The sequence below is a fragment of the Mus musculus genome, chromosome 16, assembly GCF_000001635.26.
Source record: "Mus musculus strain C57BL/6J chromosome 16, GRCm38.p6 C57BL/6J".
NCBI lineage: Eukaryota > Metazoa > Chordata > Mammalia > Rodentia > Muridae > Mus > Mus musculus.
In genome coordinates, this window is record NC_000082.6 from 33,379,788 (window position 1) to 33,395,624 (window position 15,837).

The window sequence follows — 15,837 nt, forward strand, 5'->3', positions numbered from 1 at the left end:
AAGCCTATTCAAATGAACATTCAAGGGGTGGGGAGGTGGGTGTGGACAAGGAGAGAATTCCAGAAATGGTTATGTAGATATTTTAATGTCCTTTCCCTCTCACCTCAAAGGTTATGTTTAAGTATTGCAGAGAGGTGCTAAAATAAAGCCTTGAGATTGTGAAACAGAAATCCTAACGAAGGTGCTCCATCTCTCAGGAAGTTCCCAATAACCCGATCGACATTCACTGGGCACATTAAGTTAGCTGACCTTGTACTACTGTGTGGGCACAAAGGTCATTAACTGTAAGCCCTCCCTTTGTATAGGCAACTAAAGGGCCTTGGTGTTAAATGAGGGCGCTCCTAAGAAACCAGGATTTAGTGAAGGTCGTCGAAGGGCTGCCAAAAGATGGCTCAACTAAGCAATCTTAGGTATGCAGAGATTATAACCAAGTCTTTGCTGACATGCAGACCGTGGTTTGGGCCAACGAAGTCCTGACTGGGATCTCTTGCTTTTTCTCGGTGCCCACATCCTGCATCGCGGTTTGCAGACTCCAACCAGGTTTTCTAGTTTCAAGGGTGCAGGGTAGCATCTTCCGGAAAAAGAGGAGAGGCTAGGTAAGAGAATAAAAGAAAGATCCAAGAAATCCTGGCTAAACCCTTCATCGACGTTCCCGCCCCTTCCACTTCCCAGGGCCTGGGCCGCTATTTAATCCCCATTTTTCACTTCTCGGGGTGCCAGGCACGCACCCAGCCTCAAGGGGAGGACGTCCCTCTCAGTGGCTTTCCCAGCTCCCATCAATTTCAAAGCGTTTTCCTCTCAGGCCCATCAGGGGGACCCCCAGAGCGGGGCCCAGCTTTCCCGGCCACGCCGCGCTGCTGACACGCAGGCGCCAGAATCAAAGCCACGCTTGGTCTCGCAGCCAGGTCTCCGCGCCAAGCGAGGGCCGGCGGCCCGGAGCGCTTCCTGTGTGCGATGCTTCCCATAATGCACCGCGCCGGCAGCGGCGGCGACCGCGGCGACGCTCTAGCCGCGCCATGTCTGCCTCTCGACTGCTCTGGGAGGAGGAAGAGAAGGAGGAAGAGGAGGAGGAGGAGGAGGGGGAGGAAGAGGAGAAAGGCGCAGGGGTGGGAGCTGTCGCCGGAGCTGCCACAGCAAAAGTTCTCTCCCCTCCCCCTCGCCCTCCTCGTCGGGCCCGTGGGAAGGTCGGAGCCGCCGCCGCCTGCAGTCAGTGACCGCGCGCCTCGGCGCCAGCCCCGCGGTAAACGCTCGGCCTGGCAGGCCTGGGCCCGGGAGGGCGGGGGAGGGGAGGGGGCGGCGCGCGGTCGGGGGGGGGGGAGCGCGGCGACGACGGTGTGACCCGCAGGAGCGGCGGGCCGGCCGGCCGGGGGGCGGCCCGGGAGGCGGCGGGCGCAGGCCGCGGGGAGCGCGGGGCTGGGGACGCGAGGATGGTGGGTCGGGGCTTGGAGAACGGAGAATGACGGGGGCGGCGGAGGCGAGAGAGCGGGCGGCCTCCGAGGCCTGCGGCCGGTGTCGGGTAGGAAGGTGGGATGCACGCGGGGAGGCCTCGGGGTGCCAGGCTGTGGGCGACGAGGCCGGCCAGACCCTGGGGTTCTCCGCCGTCTTGGTGCAGTGCTTTCTGCACCGCAGGCCTCGGTCGCCGCTGCTGCCTCGGTGTGCTCGTTGGCTGCAGGGAAGGGCAGGGGCTGGTGAAAAGGGGATTGCTTGCAGGAAGCCGAGTAGGAGTGCGAAAGGGGAGAAAGGGGCCGGAGGGGAAGATGCCGGATAGGTGGAGGAATGCCGGGGGTGGCTGTGGAGCAGTCTTGAGGATTCTGAGGGTGTTCATTGTGCAGATACGTTAGGTGTTTCATTATGGAAAGAACCGAAGCGTTTCCAAGGCAAGGGGAAGAAGGCTAGAGTAGTTTCTACGGATAGAAGGAAGAGCGTTTGAAGCCAGAGGAGTGCTAAATATTGGAAAAGAAGCAGAGAATGCATAATAGAATAGACAGATGTAGCATAATTATCAAATGCTGGCCCAAGGTCTAAAGAGTTATTCCAGATGGGCCAGAGTGGCCTAGTTCGGAACCTGTTTGGGCTCTTCAGTAGATGACATCCGGTAAGTGTGGGTCCCCGCTTGGTTGGGGGTCATTGAGAATTTAGTCACTTAGCCTGTAGATTGGTTTGAGACATTTTAGTGCCGCACTAGTGAACTGAAAAATCTTTGAAAGAGACCTTGAGAAACCGCCTGGCTTCTGGGCATTCTTGAGGCCACGGAGTTGAGAATTTTAGCAGATTTGGAGTATTGTCTGTTACCGGAGGGTGGATGAACACCGTCCTGGAAGACGGTGGAATAGGAATTAACGTGGCCTGGCGGTGTTCTTCTTCACTGCCTAGCTTATATGGTACCACCAGAAGAGCTGGTGCCGTATTTCAGCCTAGGTTGCAGGACATAGATTGTAATTGTCCGGGTCAAGAGTTGGTGCATTCTAGTCTGGTCTTTGAAGGCTCCATTTGTCTAGTTCTATACTTCGGGTTGGCGGGAGATCCTTTTCCATTCACAGTTCCGGGTGTACTCTTTCACGGAGGCATGATGTTATTAAAGAAAATAACATCTGCAAGCAAAATGTAGGCAGAGCATCTAGAATATCTGTTATCTTAGCTTATAAGGAGGTCAGGAGTGGTTGTAATGCCTAAGGAAATCTGAAGTGACAGGATGAGTCGAGGTCTCATGAGGAGGGACAGTCCCTATGTTAGGAAACCAAGTTCTGCACTCCCTGAATGCACAGTAGACCACATTTTTCAAGAAGGAACACTGGGTGAGAACAGAGTCTTGTCCTTTTTGTTTTGTTTTGCTTTTTTTTTTTGAGACAGGGTTTCTCTGTAGTTCTGGCTGTTCTGGAACTTGCTGTTGTATACCAGGCTGGCCCGGAACTCAGAAATCCACCTTCCTGTGCCTCCTTAAAGGCACAGCCCGGCTAGAACAATGTGTTAAATTCTATTTGGATAGTGGTCACCTTTTGTTATTAAGAGAAATTACATAATGTGTTGTGGTATCATTTCAACTGAAGGGAAGACGAGTATGTTAAATGTGACAGATCTTTTTCATGGCAGTTGAAGGAAAAGAGAATAATGGGGAGGATGGGGTAACATTCGGGAGAGGGGAAGGAAACTCAGGTATATTCATTCCTTTTTCTTTCATTATAATTTTTCTTATAGAAATAACTGGATTTTTTTATTTTTAAAAAAACTTGGAAATTTTCCGGTTAGTGCATTTAGATTTGCTCACTTTTAAAAAGATTTTTTTTTTTTTTTTTTTGGTTTTTCAAGACAGGGTTTCTCTGTATAGCCCTGGCTGTCCTGGAACTCACTTTGTAGACCAGGCTGGCCTCGAACTTAGAAATCCACCTGCCTCTGCCTCCCAAGTGCTGGGAGCAAAGGTGTGCGCCACCACGCCCAGCTAAGATCTTATTTTTATTTATGCATATGTATTTGTCTATGTGAACATATGCCATGGATGTGAGGGTAACCAAGGAGGTTAGAAGAGAATGTTGGATCCTCGGGAGCTGGGATGACAAGCATTTTTGAACTGACTGATGTGGGTGCTGGAAACTGAACTTGGGTCCTTTGGAAGAGCAGGACGCACTCTTATTAGCTGCTTCTTTGGCCATTTTAAAAAAGGGCTTACTTGACATGATGCACCCATTTTTACTGTCATGGTGTTCGTGGCTCAGTTTCCCTCTGCTGCACTGGTATTGTGTATTGTCATTTCTTTTACTACTGAGTGCCAAATACAGTATGTTGTGTTTCTTATGCAAATAATATGAATATATGTAATTTTAAAAAACTGTCCTGAAGGGACTAACAATGAAAAGCAATGAAACAGGGGTTCATTGCAGTTTTGCTTTCATAGACTGCTGCCTGCTGTGCCCTGCAAGCCCCCCCCCCCCCTTTCTGAGACAGGGTCTCACTGTGTAGCTCTGTCTGAGGAGGGACTGGCTTTGTAGGCCAGGCTGGCCTCAAACTCAACAGAGATCCGCTTGCCTCTGCCTCCCAGGTGCTGGGATCACGGGCCCACATCACCGTGTCCAGTGAGCTTTTGTGTTGGTGTTCTGAGACAGGTTTCTGTCACCCAGGCTGGCCCCTTAAGTATGTAGGAAAGATGACCCTGACTGTCTGAACCTTTGCCTCTTTGATTTCTGGCATTACAGGTGTGAATTCCACAACTAGTTTCTGCAGTGCTGGGAACTGAACTGGGGACCAAGTTTTTTTTTTTTTTTTTTTTTTAATGTTTAATTATCTTATGTATATAAGTACACTGTAGCTGTCTTCAGACACAGCAGAAGAGGGCGTCAGATCTCATTACAGATGGTTGTGAGCCACCATGTGGTTGCTAGGAATTATACTCAGGACCTCTGGAAGAGCACTCAGTGCTCTTAACCACTGAGCCATCTCTCCAGCCCTCTCCTTTTTTTTTTTTTTTTTTTTTTTTTTTTTTTTTTTTTTTTTTTTTTAAAACAGGGTTTTTCTGTGTAGCCCTGGCTGTCCTGGAACTCATTATGTAGATCAGGCCAGCCTGGAATGAGTGCTGGACTGAAAGGCCTCGTTGAACCCAAGACTTTTTTGCATGTTGGGTAAGCACTACAACTGAGCTACAACTCCAGCCCTTTTTTCTTAACCATATTCTTACCTTCCACCTTAAGAGAATGAACACATAGCAGGAGGTGGAGTGCACCTTTAAGCCTAGCATTTGGGAGGCAGAGGCAGGCAGACCTCTGTGAGTTGGAGGCCAGCCTGGTTTGCTGAGTTAGTTTCAGGACAGTCAAGGCTAAACCAGGGCTCAGTTACAGAGAGAAACCTTGTTTTATGAAAAAAACAAAAAAAACAAAAAAAACCGTAAAATCACACTTCATATAAAATAATGGGTTACTGCATGGCATTTTCATATGTGTATATAATCACTTTGATCACATTGATCTCTCTGCTGCCTTATCTTATACTCTCCCCCACATTTGTCCTCTACCACAGGCTGCCAGTTCTAAGCATTAATTTTTCTGTAGTTCATGTTTTTCTCTGGCTCTCCCAAGCGGTTGGTAGGTCTTTATCATCTCTGGTCTTTGTTTTATGGAAGAATCCCACCATGCTCTGCTCCATCATTTCTCTCTTCACCAAAATGATGTCATCACTTTGGATCATGACTACAGAAGTCAGCTTTCCCTGAGTGAAATGGATGAATGTCATTGATGTCTTTTATTATTCATCCTCCATTCTGCTCTTCAGTTATTTTTGTGTATTAGATGATATACCTTGATATTAAAAATTTTATTTTTAAGTTTAGCTTTTATTTACATTTTAGAAATTATTGCATGTGTGTGGTCATGTGTGCAGCAAGGTGAGTGTGTGCGGAGGTCAGAGGAGAGCTTTAGGAGTTAGTTTTTCTCCTCAACCTTTATGTAGGTTCCAGGGGTTGAACTCAGGTCCTCAGGTTCGCCAGCATCATTAAGCAGCGAAGCACATTTACCCTCTGAACCATCCTGATGGCCCTATCTGTCTAAGCCTTGAGTTTTAGAGGCTGAAAAACTCAGTTTAGATGCTTTAAACCAACTGCTTTAGCATGCATCTCTGAACTTCCCAGTATATTAGAATAGGCTTTAAACTTCTAACTTTAAAAAGGGAAAGAAGGTTTTGCTAAAGTAGTCAGAAGTATTGGGCGAAATGGGAAAGGGAAGGCTTGGACTCAAACAAGAGTTGTAGGAACCAGCATCTTTGCAACATTAGCTTTGCTGGCTAGAGATGAGGAGTTGCTTGAAAGTATTAATTGCTTGTTCATCTTTGAACTACCTACCGGGTTGCAGTATCCTTAGACAGTCTTCAGGAGAGTGTTAGTTGATGAAATGTGGGAAGGTGTTAAAATGACCCATTAGTGTTCATTCCATAGGTCTGTGGTGTTCACTCACTCATTTGAGATAGGACCTTGCTAAATAGTTCCAGACTGGCCTGGGACTCGCTAATTGTCCAGGCTTACCTAGATTGTGGAATCCTCTGCCCCCCTGCTTCTGTCTTCTGGATTACAGGCACACATTGCATGCCTGGCTATAACTTTTTTTTTTTTTTTTTTTTTTTTTTAAAGATTTATTTATTATTTTATGTAAGTACACTGTAGCTGTCTTCAGACACACCAGAAGAGGGAGTCAGATCTTGTTACGGATGGTTGTGAGCCACCATGTGGTTGCTGGGATTTGAACTCTGGACCTTCGGAAGAGCAGTCGGGTGCTCTTACCCACTGAGCCATCTCACCAGCCCGGCTATAACTTTTTAAATTGGACTGATTTATTATGTGTGTGTACGTGTGTGTGTGTGTGTGTGTGTGTGTGTGTGTTTACATGCACCATGGTCTAAGTGTGGAGGACATCCTGAGTGAGTCAGGTCTACCTTGTGGGTCTGTGGGATCAAACTTGGGTCACCTGGCTTTGCAGTGAACTCCATCCCCCACTGAACCATGTCCCTGGCCCCTCACTCTGACTTTTACATTTTATTAATAGGGCTGGTAGAATTGTTCAGCTGGTAAAAGTGTTTGCTGTCAGGTCTGATAACCCGAGTTCAAGTCCTGATCCTGCATAGTAGAAGGGAGAGCTGACTCCTGCAAAGTGTCCTCTGACTTCTACATGCAAGTGACATGTACACACAGAATAATAAGTAGTAAAAAGAATGGAGTCAGTATTGCGGTTAGCACTATAGATATGGGGAGTAAGAAGATACTGTTCTATTTCTTTTAGGAAATCTTGTCTAAGTAATTGTACTCCTCTCACTATTAATGTCAAGATTTCTTTCACATATAGTTGTAAATATTGAATATTCTATTTGCTCCTGTTCATCCCCCCCCCCTTTTTGTATTGTAGATTACATTTAGGGTCTTGTGCTTGGTAGGCAAAGATTCTGCCACTGGGCTAGCTGTATTCTCTTTGCACATTCATTTATATCAGTTCTTCTTGGCTTTCTCTTTGAAAATGTCAATTAGGTTGTAACCTGTTCTAGAACTCCAACTTTATTTAATCTTTGAGGAAACTGAACAGCTTACCTTTTAATAAATAACTGTTGAATGATTGCTAGAGGGCATTATTAGTCACAGTACCCTGGAGGCAGAGGCAGGAGACTCTCTCAGAGATTCAGGCCATTTGGGAAGCTCCAGGCCAGCCAGGTCTACATAGCAAACCTTGTTTCAAAGAACAAAGGGACACAATAGTGTTTCTGTGAGTTTGAGTTTGAGAGCATGGAGGACACAGGGTCTTTGGTTGAATACTGTGAGTTTATGGAAGAAGGTGGAGTAGGTTAGATTTGAGCTCTCACCCTGCAGAAGCGTTGAAGGAGTAAGATCCAAGGGCCTCTTCTAATCAGAGGGTGGTTTAATCTGGTCTGGAGAAGGTCACTGGTTTGTTTGTATTTCCTTATCTCTAGCTGTTTTAGGAATCTGATTTAAAGGGTAGGAGTTGTCTCTGGGTAAGAACCCTTGCTGTGCAGGCATGAAGACCTGAGTTTAAGTCCTCAGGACCCATAGAAAAGGCTAGAATGGTTTCAGCTATGCTTGTAACCCCCGTACTGTGTATAGGATAGTGGTGGGATTGGTGGTAGGCAGAGACTGAAAGCCTAAGCAGTTACAGATTCACTGAGACCTCTGGCTAAAAAAAATAAGGCAGGGAGCAAGATACTTGATGTCCTCTTTCTCTGGCCTCCAAGCACATACCTGTACACACATGGGTACATACACCATGCGCACAACCAATACACATTCATACATATTAAAACAGATTAAAAAAAGAATCTTTAGCTAGCCATGATGACACAGGTCTGCAATTTCAGTACTACAAGAGGAGGAGGGCGAGGCAGGAAGATTTTTAATTCTGACTCAGCCACAGCTACAGTGTAAGACTGTGTTCCTTTTTACTCCAAATCCCAAATTTGATATAATTCATTTTGAGAAAAATTAAAAAATAATGAGGTTTTCTCTTTCTTTCTATGAGGTGAGAATAACAGTTGTGGAGCAATTCTGTAGCTAGGATGTCAGGAATTGATTTTTTTTTAATTGTTTTTTTTTTTTTAATATTTATTTATTTATTTTATTGTATGTAAGTACACTGTAGCTGTCTTCAGACACTCCAGAAGAGGGCATCAGATTTCGTTATGGATGGTTGTGAGCCACCATGTGGTTGCTGGGATTTGAACTCAGGACCTTTGGAAGAGCAGTCGGCACTCTTAACCGCTGAGCCATCTCACCAGCCCCTAATTGTTTTTTTTTTTAAAGATGATTTATTTATTTGTTATATGTAAGTACACTGTAGCTGTCTTCAGACCCACCAGAAGAGGGCATCAGATCTCATTACTGATGGTTGTTAGCCACCATGTGGTTGCTGGGATTTGAACTTAGGACCTCTGGAAGAGCGGTCAGTGCTCTTAACTGCTGAGCCATCTCTCCAGCCCAGGAATTGATTTTTAAGTTTTTAAAAAATTACTTATTTTGATATGTGCATGCCCATGCCACAGTACATGAGGAGGTCATGGGACAGCTTACAGGAATCTGTTCTCTCCAATCTTGTAGGTCTCAGGAATTGAACTCTAATTGTGAGACATGGCATTGGGTGCCTTTATCTGCTGAGCTGTCTCACTAGCTTTAATAGGATCCTTTAAAATATAAATATTTGGGCTGGAGAGATGGCTCAGCAGTTAAAAGCACAGACTGCTCTTCCAGAGGTCCTGAGTTCAATTCCTAGCATCCATCTGTAATGGGATTTGATGCCCTCTTCTAGTGTGTCTGAAGACAGCTACAGTGTACTCACATAAATAAATCTTTAAAAAAATATTTTCAGATGAGAATTTTTAGTGTTTTGTGGTAGTAGTGTTCAGACCTTTTGTGGAACACCTTTTCGAATTACCTTTTAACCTCTAGTGCCACTTTATACAAGTATTACTGAGTGTCTGTTGTATGCTGTCAAGGGAGGGTTTTTAAAGTATACTTGAGATGTGGTCCTTAGGAGTACATAATTCTTTGAGGGTGGTACATTTATAAGTAGTACAAAGTATAAAATTCTGAGTATCATTGTTGACAAATATTTCTGAACATATTTTACATTAACTTATTATGTGCATGTGGAGGTCAGAGGACAACTTGTCAGAGTCTTGTTTTCTTCTACTATGTGGATCCCAGAGACCAAAGTCAGGCAGTCAGGGGAGGTGCCATTATTTGATCTTCCTAGCTCCTGACAAGTCTTTTTTACTCTAAAAGTTTTGATTTTTTTTTTTTTAATTTAAAGAAATGCTAAAGACCAATCAGTATCAAATAGAGAAAATAGAGAAGAGCTTTGCTTACAATTTAGTAAGTCAAAGTTGGAAATATTTTGGACAGTGGTGGCCACTTTACAGTTAGGTACTTCAAAGTGTTAATTAAGCAAATCAGATGATTGGATGGGTGGAGTGAATTTTAAAAGGTATGGGGTAGCTTTGTTTTGCATTTTGAGTTAGGGTTTCATTGTGTGGCTATAACTCTGAATGTCCTGGAACTCTAAGTAGACCAAGCTGGCCTGAAGTTACAGAGATCCATCTGCCTGTGCCTCCTAAGTGCTAGCATTAAAGATGTGTACCACCAAGCCTGGCTGGACAAGGACTTTTGAAGACTGTCAGCAGCACCAGAGTTCAGGGTATTGGGATATTTGTTAATAGTATTGGGAAAGGAGAGAAGAGGACAATGCTTGAGATGTTTGTGAGACTTCTAAGGGATCTCAGAGAGGAATCACTGGGTTCCAGGTTTCTTGGGCAACCATAGGATGAGTCTACAGTGTGGCTCTATGTGAATGCTTTCTGCCTTCTTTCTTTTATCTGTTCCTACTGAATTGTTTCTTTCTGAATTAGCATATGTTGGGCAGATTTTTGAGCCCTCTGTAACAGCTGTGGGGACTTTTACATCTTTGTCTAGTGCAATTTTTAGTTTGTTACTTTCTGAGTCTACCTTGAAGATTTTTTTGAGTAAAAAATACGCATGAGTCAATTTAGCCTGTTATCCTGACATTTTCCTGCACTCTTCTCAGAGCTACTGTCTGAATTGCAGACGGGACAAATAGATCTGAGGGCATATGTGCAGTGGATGGACACATGCCTGTTGAACAAAAAAGAGAATGGGAAACTGAGGTAGGTAGTTCAGGAAAGCTGAACTATCTTTTCTGTTTTTGTTTCATTCATTTATTTATAATTTCCATTTTATACACTTTTTTTTTTCCCGAGACAGGGTTTCTCTGTAGAGCCCTGGCTGTCCTGGAACTCACTTTGTAGACCAGGCTGGCCTCGAACTCAAATCCGCCTGCCTCTGCCTCCCGAGTGCTGGGGTTAAAGGCGTGCGCCACCACCACCCGGCTTATACACATTTTTATACAAACAAGAATTAAGAGGATTGATAAAAACGGTGTACTAGAAAGAAGTGAACTTAAGTTGAGGAGATGTAGTTGTAGAAAAATACCTTAAGTATAAAATTGGTCAGTATGGCTGGGGGCTCATGCCTGTAATCCTGGCACACAGAGCAGGAGGATTGCTACAAGTTTGAGGGGCAGCTTGGTCTACATAGCAAGTTCCAGGCTAGCTAGAATGACGGAGTGAGAAGCTGTTTTGAAAGCTATCCTCTCACCTCCTACCTCCAAAAGGAGGCAGTTGATTGGTTTAGATGCTGGAGAATGAGAACTAAGGTAGAGGAGAATCAGAGTGGGGAGAAAAGTGATTCTGAAAGGAAATGGTCGTCATGAGTTATGTCTAATGAGCAGTGGAGGAATGATGGGGGGAGGTAAAGAGGATTGTTCGAAAGGGCTATTTTGAAGAAGAAGATGGTGAGAATACTTGAAGCACGAGAGTTAACAGAATTTAGTAGATAAGGCTTTAAGACAATTTGTTGCATGATTTTTTTTGTTTTTTTGTTTTTTTGCTTTTTGAGACAGGGTTTCTCTGTGTAGCCCCGGCTGTCCTGGAGCTCACTTTGTAGACCAGGCTGGCCTCGAACTCAGAAACCCACCTGCCTCTGCCTCCCGAGTACTGGGGTTAAAGGCGTGCGCCACCACTGCCCAGCTATGATTTTCATTTAACATATATAAAAGCATCGTTAGAGGTCATCAAGAATGAACCCTTTGGGAGTTATGCTCTGAGGGAGCTAGACTTGTGCACAAATATACAGCGGTCATAGGTGTGCCACAAACAGCAAAATGTGGCATAAGAAAATGTCCACTGTTCCTGAAGTTGTAAGAATATATTTGACTGCATTGCAGTGCTACATAAGTGGAATTTTGAAAGCCTGGTGCAATGGTGCCAATCTGTAACTCTAGTACTTAGAGACAGAGGCAGGAATATCCAGTTTTCTGGGCCAGTTTGGCTTACCAGAGTCAGTCTGAGATACATAATGAAACCTTGTCTCAAAAAAGAAGAGAAAAATAAATTAATAAAATATTTAAAAAGAACATTTTAGTTGGAGAGATTGGAGATGAGATATTTAAGATCTATGGGGAATGGTATAATATTTACATGATGACCAATAGTAAGAAATACAAGGTATAATATCTCAGTGAATACATGTATATATGAATATGTATATATGTAAAGCAAAAAATCATAACTAAAACCATCTTTACCAAGGTGGATGCTATTATAATAGTATATACTGTTCTCTTTTTAGAAAATAGTATATACTATTCTCTTTCATTGTGTGTATGGGTGTCCCTTTGTCTGCATGTGTGCCTGTACCCGTGTTCATGCAGTACCCCTGGAGATCAGAAGAGAGCATTGGATGCCCTGGGATTGGAGTTAGAGACAGGTGGGAGCTGCTGTGTAGGTGCTGGGGATTAAACCTAGGTCACCTTAGCCCACTCCCCTAACCTCTGAACATCCCTCTAGTGCCACCTCCCTTTTTACATTTTTGGTTGTGAGCCTAACCTTTAATGGCTGAGCCATCTCTCCAGTCTTCATTGTCCTTTTTAGAAAGATGGAGTCTCACTGTGTATATCCCTGCCTCACTATGTAGACTAGGCCTTTAATTAAGAAGTTGACCTGCCTCTGCTTCCTGAGTACTTTGATGAAAGATATGAGCCACAAATGCCCAGAAAAATACCACCTCTCCCCCAAAAAACTGGCTCAGGGGTTTTGGGTTAGGAATATAATTATCATGTATGAAATGGGTTTCATGAATTGCTAAATAATCATAACCTGTGTAGTTTAAGTATAGAGGGGTTAATTCATGAGTAGAGCATATTATGTTTTAAAGTAGGAAGAGTTAGTTTGAATTGAGTAGAATATGGATGATAAGTAGTTTGTGATTGGTGAGTTAGTGTTGTGCTTTTTAAGCAAACAGAAGTTGTTTTTTTTTTGTCTTAGCTCTTGTATTTACCCATTCTATGTAGAGAATTATTTCCTTTTCTGAATCTCCACTTTCTCATCGGGAAATTGATAATCATTGTACCTTTTTGACTAAGGTTGTTGTGGGGATTTGATGATGAAAGTATGTTAGCAATAATATTGAAGTATGTTAGCATATCATTAATGTGTAGCTATAGAATTTTGAGTAGAGAATTGTCAAGAACTATATATTAGACAGATTGACATTCTTTTCTTTTCCCTTATAGTCCTAGGCAAGTGCTCTACCAGTGAGTTATGTCCCTAGGCTTATTTATTTAATCTGATAATAGATATACCATATAACATTGGGGCAGTGTGGTAGGAGTTAAGATCAGTTAGGAGGCTGAAAATGAAGTTCAGAAGGGCTTGAGTTAGTAGCAGCAGTAATATTAGAGATGAGAGGGTGGCATGGGGTGATTGCAGTGGAGAGACTGGGTGGCTAGATTCAGATGACAGCAGCTGAATTGGATTGAATTTTTGTGTAGAATAGTGGAGCACATTACAACAGACAGTTTATTTCCTGTAGTAAGAGTTTAATAATTTGTTGTATGATTAAATGTGCAAACTGGGATGGGAGGGTTAGGTTACAGGGTATTTTTGATGGACTTCCAGAATTTCCTTAGCAATCTTTGTACATTATACTGTACAAGGTTTTATGGTAGGCAACGAAAGGATACATATCTGTTTATGAACATGTACATGATCCATTTTCTTCAGGAATTTATCTAGGGACAAAATATATGCATCCGTCTATGACACAAGTAATTTGACAGCTTTGGTCGGGCTTTGTGGAGGAATTGATGTGTAGCTTAGAACTTGAAGGATAGGCAAGAATATAGGTCAAATGATGAGAATAATGGAAGTGACAATTCTGGATGTGTTTAGGGGTTGGTGGTTTAAAGCATCTATAATTACGGTTCATGTTGTGGAATGGAAAGGAAGAAAGCTAGAAAATAGTAGCAGAGAGAGCCCCAAATCCAGACCAAAGTGGGTTAAAACATTTTATTTATTGAAATATGCCCAGTAAAGTGCTTTAATCCTGAAGGCACAGGATAATATGTTTTAAAACTTGTTTTAAGGCTTATTTACATAGCTATTTACATGGCTACCTCCTAGCTTACTATATATGAGGTTTCTAACATTTCTTCTATTCCCATAAGATTCCCATATGTCACCTCCAAGCAGGAAGGTGGTTCTCCAAACCACAATTATTATTTTAATCTCTTTGTAACAGTGTAGTTCTGTATGACTTTGAACTTCTAATAAATGTAGTCTTATCTCTGTATTTTTTCTTAGGTCATGGCTGTCAGATTCATTTCTGTTGCACATAGCAGTGATTTATTCGTTTTCATTCCTCCTCAGGTCTCCTATGTCACTGTTCTACAGTGTAGTTACCTATTTTACAATTGTTGGATAATTGAATAGTCGGTAATTTGAGGAACTCAAAGGAACTTTAACTTAAGATATAGTGGGGCACCATTGATGAAATTTTGTTTTCATTGATGAGTTTTGCTTGGGGAAGTAAGAAGAGGGTTTAAGAATAGAGTCTTAAGACATTCTCCTTGTGTGATAGAGACATGACTGGAAGACATTTACAAGGCTGTGGCAGAGTGTGAAGTGTTGAGGATGTAAGTTGGCAGTAATAGTAGGAATAAGGGGACTGACTGCTCTTCTGGAGGTCCTGAGTTCAATTCCCAGTAACCACATGGTGGCTCACAGCCATCTGTAATAGAATCTGATGCCCTCTTCTGGTGTGTCTAAAGACAGCAGTGTACTCACATAAAGTAATAAATAAATAAATCTTAAAAAGAAAAAAAAAAGCCTGAGTGCTGTCGTGCTGTTAGCAGGAGGAAATGTCAGTCAGTTAGACTGTCTCAGTGGTCTAAGACATTGGGCGAGGTGTAGGGTTGTACCTGTAGTCCCAGCACTAGACTGGCTCAAGTAGGAAGATGCAATGAATTTGATACTCACATAGTGAATTCAGGGATACCCTGGGTTACATAAGGAGATCCAGTCTCTAAACAAACAAAAACAAACTAAATAGGAATATCAAGGGTAGATTATTTAGCAAGAGTTAAAAGTACTGAAGGAAGATCCAAGAGGTCCAATAGAGACTTGAGAATACATGCGTGGGCTTGTTAGTTGACACTACTACTAGATTTGGTAGGACACTCACTGGCAGTTATGAAATAATTTGGACTGATAATTTAAGTGTTGATTAAGCAATATATGGGCTGGAGAGGTGACTAAGTGGTTAAGAACCAGGTTCAAGTCCCAGCCCATGTGGTGGGTCATAACTGTTCATAACTCTAGTCCCAGGGGATCTTTCATTTTGTCTTCTCCATGGTACTGCATGCATGTGTACAGATATATATGAAGACAAATACCCATACATAGAAATGTGTTTGTTTTTTGTTTTTGTTTGTTTTTTGAGGCAGAGTCTTTCTACATAGTTAGACTGTCTCAGTACTTAGGGCTGTAGTGCTATTAGCAGGAGGAAGTGTCAGTTAGACTGTTTCAGTGTTCTGGAACTCACCATGTAGACTTATTACTGGATCTGCCAGCCACCTAGTAATGACACATAAACTTATTATTTATGACTGGTTAGGCCTTATAGCTTAGGCTTGTTTCCAACTATCTTGTATAACTTAATAACCCTGTCTATACTAGTCTGTGTTTGCCACATGGCCTGTTACTTCCAATTCAGTTATCATATGTCTGATTTCATTCATGGCTAGGTGGCAAATCTACCTCCCCTTCTCCATTTCTCCCCCAGAATTCCTATCTTTGCTCTACTGCCTTTCCTCTCCTGTCCTGCTATTGGCCATTCAGCTCTTTATTAAATCAATCAGAAGGTGATAGAGCAGAGTTTTCACAAAATACTCAGGACAGGTGATGATCCAGTAAATAACAATACCAAGGTCCAGCCTGTACTCAACTCTGTGCCAGTACAGAAATCAACATTTGAATAAAACAAAGACAACCTTTACACCGTGCATAAAAAGATTATTTCAACATCTCTGTATAACCCTGGCTGTGTTGGAACTCACTACATAGACTAGGCTGACCTTGGATGCATAGAGATCCACCTGCCTCTTGCCTCCCAGTGTTCGCATTAAAGGCATGAGCCACCCATACCCGGCTTTATAAATACATAAAATAAAAAATATATGTTAATAAAAACATATGTTCAGATTCCTTAGGAAAAGCAGGTTGAGGCAGAGAGTGACAAGCGAAAGCTCTTTCTGGGGAGCTGAGAAAGATATCCATCCATATGAAGGAGAGGATTGACGAAGTATTAGGAGGGAGAACATTTTAGAAAGTTCCAAGATAGAATTAGCATATTCAAATTTGGGTCAAGCAGAGACCAGTTTAGAGTAATGAACTAAGAATCTAGTGTAGGAATGCCATGTAAAAATCATGCGTGTATAAACCAAGACAGGTTGG

General features: G+C 42.9%; 1 protein-coding gene and 1 long non-coding RNA gene across 10 annotated transcripts in view; one reads left to right on the plus strand and one right to left on the minus strand.

Moving 5' to 3' along the window:
• Positions 1–66: 66 nt before the first annotated feature.
• On the minus strand, positions 67–949 carry 1700007L15Rik (RIKEN cDNA 1700007L15 gene). The gene is made up of 2 exons (NR_045709.1): positions 729–949; positions 67–592 (listed from the first exon to the last, which is right to left on the minus strand). It is a non-coding gene; the product is annotated as an RIKEN cDNA 1700007L15 gene (long non-coding RNA).
• A 38-nt stretch (positions 950–987) lies between these two features.
• The window catches only part of Zfp148 (zinc finger protein 148), a 123,129-nt gene continuing 108,279 nt past the window's right edge, over positions 988–15,837 (plus strand). The window contains exon 1 of one of the 9 annotated variants that reach the window (NM_011749.4): positions 988–1,240. The gene's annotated coding sequence lies outside the window, so the exon portion shown is untranslated. The other 8 variants (XM_006522103.4, XM_006522098.4, XM_030249100.1 and 5 more) reach the window with 8 other exon arrangements.